Source organism: Bidens hawaiensis, unplaced genomic scaffold (genome assembly GCF_021521415.1).
Source record: "Bidens hawaiensis isolate Kalapana, Puna unplaced genomic scaffold, B.hawaiensis_p1.1 tig00014833_1, whole genome shotgun sequence".
NCBI lineage: Eukaryota > Viridiplantae > Streptophyta > Magnoliopsida > Asterales > Asteraceae > Bidens > Bidens hawaiensis.
The window spans coordinates 308046-315154 of record NW_027492311.1 but is presented as its reverse complement, the minus strand read 5'-3'; positions in this window follow the sequence as shown (position 1 = coordinate 315154).

Genomic DNA, 7109 nt, shown 5'->3' with positions numbered 1-7109 from the left:
TTAGACTTATGTGTTATGTGATAACATGTTATATAACGTTAACTCAATGTGCAAACTAAGTTAATTAAGCTAGAAAAGTAGCATTTGAAATTTGAGGGACTTAAGTGTAATATACTATTATTATTAATATTAACCTAAACCCAAACCTCCTTCTCTCCCTCCCAAAACCCGACGGCAGCTACCCCCCCCCCCCTTGCGATCGGCCTTCACACACACACATAATACTTGATTTTGATCTTGTCTTTCACAATTGAAGCATCCCACATCCGTTTCTAGCCATCTTCTACCTTCCTATTGCTTGTGTTGGTGTTTTTGAAGGTATAATTGTGAACCCTAGGTTCCGAAAATCTTCATATAATGTGCTCATATGATTCGTTTGATTTGATGATGTATTGATGATGATTTGATAACTAGAATTGATATTATTACATGTTAATTGTTGTGTCTTTGTTTTTGAGATCAAATAAAACCCTAACCATGTATGTATGGTGTAATTGATATGCATGGATAGTGGTTATGGTGTCTAGAATGTTATATGAATGAATTGTGGTCTATAGATGGTTAATATGTTGAGTTTTGTTGCAAACAGTTTCTGGACAGATTGTGTTGTTGATGTTCAATTGACTGTAACGGGGTGTAAATGTGAAAATTGGTCGAGATAATTGATACTACAGTAAACTACGTTAAGTCTACTTTCTAAAGAATATAAATTAGCAAATTTTGAACGTGTAAAAGTTAACTTTTATGATTTTACAAAATCGTTGTGCAAATCTGAATTGCGAGACCTGCTGTTAGGTTATCTTGTAAATATTATATCTCATGAACTACGAGACCAATTGGGTTGGTTCTACTTCTGGAAGTTGACTTGTTGAGTTAGGAACCTAACCCAAGTGGTCTTGCATTTGTTGGATTTTTCGTTTAACGGGAATTTCAAATAACATTCTGTTGCGCATAAATTTGACTGTTATGAGTTTGCTGTGGTAAATTGATCATTGTGAAAAATATATATGGAATAAAAATACAACAAAATATGTTCTGGAAACCTAACACATACATGCTTTTGTGATGATTTTTGGTAAATTAATTGAAATGCTATGATCGGTGGAATAAACTAGTTTTTCAAGTAGAATTCTGTCGATAAGAAAACTAGTTGCTGAATTTTGTAAAAGTTGCATGAAACATGGTAATTGCTAATTGATTGTCGTGTTTTGACCAAATTGCCCTTGCGGGGAATAATTGCTAGTTAATTGTTATAATTTGACCAAATTGCCCCTGCGGGGAATAGTTGCTAGTGATGTACATTATTAATGCATGACACGTAAATAATGGTTCACACATGTATCGTATCACAATTGTACTTGTTAAGTCACACACGATTCACAAACGAAACACGAAACATATTGTGTGCATAGGTATTATGTGCCGAGTCTAGAGACTCGATAATAGTTCCGACACTTAGAAAAATCTCTTTATTGTTTTAGAACGCTAGAGAGAGTTTTTCTGTGACGCGCATCCTTTGGTGATTTATTTTGGGAATACTTCGCAAACGGTGAGTTTCACTTACCCCTTTAAACTGTTTTTAAAAGCTTTTCACTTGGGGGAGATAACATACTCCGAAAACGCATTTAAGATTTTGTTAGTAAATTATATATCACTTGTAAAGGCTTAGTGGCAAACGAAACAATTGAAGTCCTACACATCGAACCGGTTAATATTTGGAAAATAGCGAGTCACTGTTGAGTAGTACTACTGGGTTTGACAAACCCCACCCAACGCTAAACTCGACTGGAGGTCGAGAGGGTGTAATTTTGGCTAACACGTACCATGGTCTAGATGACCTGGTGGCAAGGCACTTGATAAACAGTCAGCTTCGGTGTCGAACACTTAGTAATACTTGTTGTATAGGCTAGCTACCTATCGATATATAATTGATTTAACACAATCTGGTAACGCAAAACGCTGAACGCAAAACGCTAAACGCTTTAGTTTATGTAAACTTGTGAACTCACCAACCTCGTGTTGACACTTTTAGTATGTTATTCTCAGGTAGCCGAGGCGGGCGCGCGGTATAGGATCATGCATGGTTTTTGAACATTCTGATATGCAAACATGTTTTTAACTATTATTACTTGGGTTTTTAAGTCGTCCTGCGTGACGCAACTTTTGTCTTTTGGTTTCTACGTTTCCGCACTTAATTTCATTTAAATGATTTTATGGTTTGATTATAACTAATGATTCCGATCCTGTTAGTTCACACCCTCTGACGGTAAAACTCCGTTAGTGGATTTTGAGGGTGTGACAGATTGGTATCAGAGCCATTGGTTATAGCGAACTAGAAATTGCATGCATACTAGACTATAACCGTGACGACCCATTAGTTATAATGATACGCACTGCATATGTTGTGTAGTCCTTGTTATCTTATCTCCTTACCTCTTTCACTCATACGCGCGCATACACGGCTTACCTGTAGGGATGTCGACGCCACCATCATCATCATCCGATCCGATGACTCATGCTCATGGGAAGGAACCGCAGTTACCCACCTCATCGCCACCTCGTGTAGTCCCGGAACTCGAAGCTCCTGCACCGAAGAGGTATCGCTTATCCGGAGGCATGTACGAAAACGAAGTTAGTTGGGATTGGTACCCTAATATGATTAGGCGTATGGTCTATCGCGAACAAGTTCCCCCGCTACCTCACCCGAGCCATCCTGCTTACCCCAACACCCTACCACCCATAACCGAACCTGTAGAGCGTGTGCTCGCAGCTGTCGTTTCTTGTTTGGAGCGTGACGTTGGTTACATGCGCTATACGAGAGCTAACGTTTCCGGACTGTTAAAAGATGGAACCGAGACTAAGGATGAAATTTCCCGCATGACAGCGGCAATGAAGGAAATGCAAGAGGCTAGTGATCAACAGATGAAGATTATGAGAAAGATGCAAGCCGAGATGATAGACTTGCAAGAGCAACTCCAAGTAGCAAGGACTCGAACCGAGAAAGCTTTAGAGCGTTGCGATGTCTTACAAATGCAAATTGCTCAGAACGCGGCCAAACCTGAGGCAGAACCTGAGGCAGAGCCTGAAAAGGAACCCGAAGAAGATCCCGAAGAGGAGCCTGAGGAGGATCCCGAGAAAGATCCCGAGGAGGAACCCGAAGAGGAACCGGAGGAAGAACCGGCTGAGCCAGAGGCACACTCAGAGGTGTCCTCAGACGATGTGCAAATGTGCAAATTCTTGGATTGGAATTGGCAAACGCTATGAACTGGGAAGAGTTCAAGAATCTGATGCGTGAAGAGTATTGTCCTCGAGAGGATATTGCAAAGTTGGAATCCGAGTTTTGGTCATTGAAGATGGTGGGTTCGGAAATCAAAGCCTACACCACCCGTTCTCACGAGTTAGCGGTGATGTGTCCACGGATGGTAGACCCGCCAGTAAGAGGATTGAAATGTATATTGATGGGTTAGCACCGCAAATTCAGGGCATGGTGACATCTCCCAGCCACGATTCAACAAGCGATCCGGTTAGCTCACAAACTGACGGATCAAGCAGTGACCCAAGGTGCGCTACCACCTAGGGGTTCAACCACTAAAGCCCGTGACAACCCGATTACTGACAACAGCAACAACAACCCGAGCAATGGAAAGAGAAAGTTTGACAACACCAGATCCTCATCCTCGAACCCTCCACAGCAACAACACTACCGTAAGCCCGAACTCACTCGGGGCTTCAACAATCAGGGTCACAACAACAATAACAACGGTAGCGGGCAGGGTTCGAGCGGCTATGCTGGGAAGTACCCGAAGTGCAACAGGTGTAACTATCATCATGCTGGCCCGTGTGACCGTGTCAAGTGTCTGAGATGCGGAAAGATGGGTCACCAGGCAAAGGAATGTAGAGGAGACCTTGCGGCAAAGGGTGCTCCTAAACCACCTATAACGACGAAGGGATGTTTCGAATGTGGGCAGGAAGGTCATTTCAGGAAAGATTGTCCCAAGCTGAAACAGAACGACAACAATGGAGGTAATGGAAGTGGCAGTGGTGGTGGAAACAATGGTAAAGGAAGAGCTTTTGTTATTGGGTCGGGTCAAGCCCGCAATGATCCGTACGTGGTGACTGGTAAGTTCCCTGTGAACGATTGTTTTGCTTCTGTATTGTTTGACACTGGAGCTGATAGGAGTTTTGTGTCGAAAGCCTTTAGTCAACTCTTAGACTTAACTCCAACCTCGTTGGATGCTAAGTTTCCAGTAGAATTAGCCGACGGAAAGTCTGTAGAAACGACTCATGTACTTGCGGGATGTAAGTTAAAACTGCCAGGTCATGATTTTGATATCGACCTTATTCCTTTTACGCTTGGAAGTTTCGATGTCGTTGTCGGCATGGACTGGTTATCCGAGAACCGAGCGGAGATTATATGTCATGACAAGATAGTCCACATTACTACCCCTTCCGGCGAGATCATTTCAATCCGGGGCGAGAGAAACGGCATGACCACCAGCGTCATCACCCTCATGAAGGCGCAGAAGTATCTATGAAAGGGCCATCCGGCAATTTTGGCGCAGATTGTTGAGAAACCCGCGGAGGAGAAGCGAATTGAAGATATACCGATTGTGCGAGATTTCCCGGAAGTTTTCCCGGAGGATTTGCCTGGACTCCCTCCTATTCGACAAGTCGAGTTTCAAATCGAATTGACCCCCGGTGCAGCACCTATAGCACGAGCCCCGTATCGGCTCGCACCGGCGGAGCTTCAGGAACTGTCCACTCAGTTGCAAGATTTATTGGATAAAGGTTTTATCCGACCTAGCTCATCGCCATGGTGAGCCCCCATCTTATTTGTCCGAAAGAAGGACGGGACTTTCCGCATGTGTATCGACTATCGGGAGTTGAACAAGGTGACGGTCAAGAACCGTTATCCTTTACCCCGAATTGATGATCTGTTTGACCAGCTCCAAGGATCGAGTTACTACTCGAAGATCGATCTGCGGTCTGGTTACCATCAATTAAGAGTGCGCGAAGAAGATATCTCAAAGACGGCTTTCAGAACACGGTATGGTCACTACGAGTTTTCAATTATGCCTTTTGGCTTAACCAACGCACCAGCCGTATTCATGGATCTCAAGAATCGAGTATGCAAGGCGTACCTCGACAAGTTTGTGATTGTGTTTATTGATGATATCCTGGTCAATTCCAAGGACAAGGCAGATCATGAAGAACACTTGAGGGTAATTCTGGAATTATTGAAGAAGGAGCAACTGTACGCAAAACTCTCGAAATGCGAATTTTGGCTTCGCGAGGTTCACTTTTTAGGACATGTGATCAACGAGAACGGTATCCATGTCGATCCCGGTAAGGTAGAAGCCATCAAAAACTGGGAAGCACCTAAGACTCCGACTGAGGTGCAGCAATTCCTAGGACTGGCCGGCTACTACCGGCGTTTTATCGAGGGATTTTCAAAGATTGCGCAACCCCTCACCGCTTTGACTCACAAGGGTACTAAGTACAATTGGGGTGACGCGCAAGAATTCGCTTTCCAACTGTTGAAAACCAAACTCTGTAGCGCCCCTATTCTAGCCCTCCCCGAGGGAACAATTTTGAGGTACATTGTGACGCATCGATACAAGGTCTCGGTTGTGTGCTGACGCAACTCGAGAAGGTTATAGCTTATGCTTCTCGACAACTACGGGTTCACGAGAAGAACTACACGACCCATGACTTGGAACTTGGAGCTGTGGTGTTTGCCCTTAAGATATGGAGGCATTACTTGTACGGTACCAAGTTTACCATTTACACCGACCACAAGAGTCTCCAACATATCTATGATCAGAATGAGCTGAACATGCGACAGCGTCGTTGGGTCGAGCTGCTTAAGGATTATGATTGTGCCATCAAGTACCACCCTGGCAAGGCCAATGTAGTGGCCGACGCCCTCAGCAGAAAAGAAACCGATAAACCCAGGCGAGTGCGAGCATTGCAACTCACGATTCATACCAACTTACCCGATCAGATTCGCGATGCCCAACTCGAAGCTTTGAAAGATGATAATCTTCCATCGGAACTCATGCGGGGCATGAACAAACAACTTGAAACCAAATCGGACGGGGTCCGATATTTTGAGAACCGAATTTGGGTTCCACGATACGGAGAGTTGAGAACTCTAGTGATGGACGAAGCACACAAGTCCCGATATTCTATCCACCCTGGCTTAGATAAAATGTACCATGACTTAAAGGCACTTTACTGGTGGCCAAATATGAAAGCCGACATTGCCACCTACGTGAGCAAATGCTTGACTTGTGCCAGAGTCAAAATAGAATATCAGAAGCCGCCTGGCCTGCTACAGCAACCGGAACTTCCAATGTGGAAATGGGAACACATTTCAATGGATTTTATCACGGGATTACCTAAAACACCGACGGGATGCGATACCATCTGGGTGATCGTTGACCGGTTGACTAAGTCGGCACACTTCTTAGCGATTAAGGAATCGGACAAAATGGAAAGATTGACTCGCGTCTACATGAAAGAAGTGGTGTCTAGACACGGAGTGCCTGTCTCAATCATTTCTGATCGAGATTCCCGTTTCACTTCGCACTTTTGGAAGTCACTGCAAAGCGCACTAGGCACCCGTCTTGATATGAGCACAGCATACTATCCCCAGACAGATGGGCAAAGTGAACGAACTATTCAGACCTTAGAGGACATGTTGCGTGCATGCGTATTGGATTTCGGAAAAAGTTGGGAACCTCACCTAACTTTGGTAGAGTTTTCGTATAATAACAGCTACCACGCAAGTATTAAAGCAGCGCCGTTTGAAGCACTGTACGGACGGAAGTGTCGATCACCTCTCTGCTGGACAGAGGTGGGTGACAGCCAAATCACTGGTCTAGAACTGGTACTCGAAACCTCGGAAAAGATTGTTCAAATCCGAAACCGCATGGCAGCAGCACGAGATCGCCAAAAGAGTTACGCCGACAAGCGCCGGAGGTATGAATTAAATTTCGGGACGAAATTTCTTTCTACTAGGGGATGATATGACAAACTGAAAATCTTTCTTACTTTTTCATACACTCAGCACGACTTGACTCAAATTTTTGGGATGAAAATTCTTT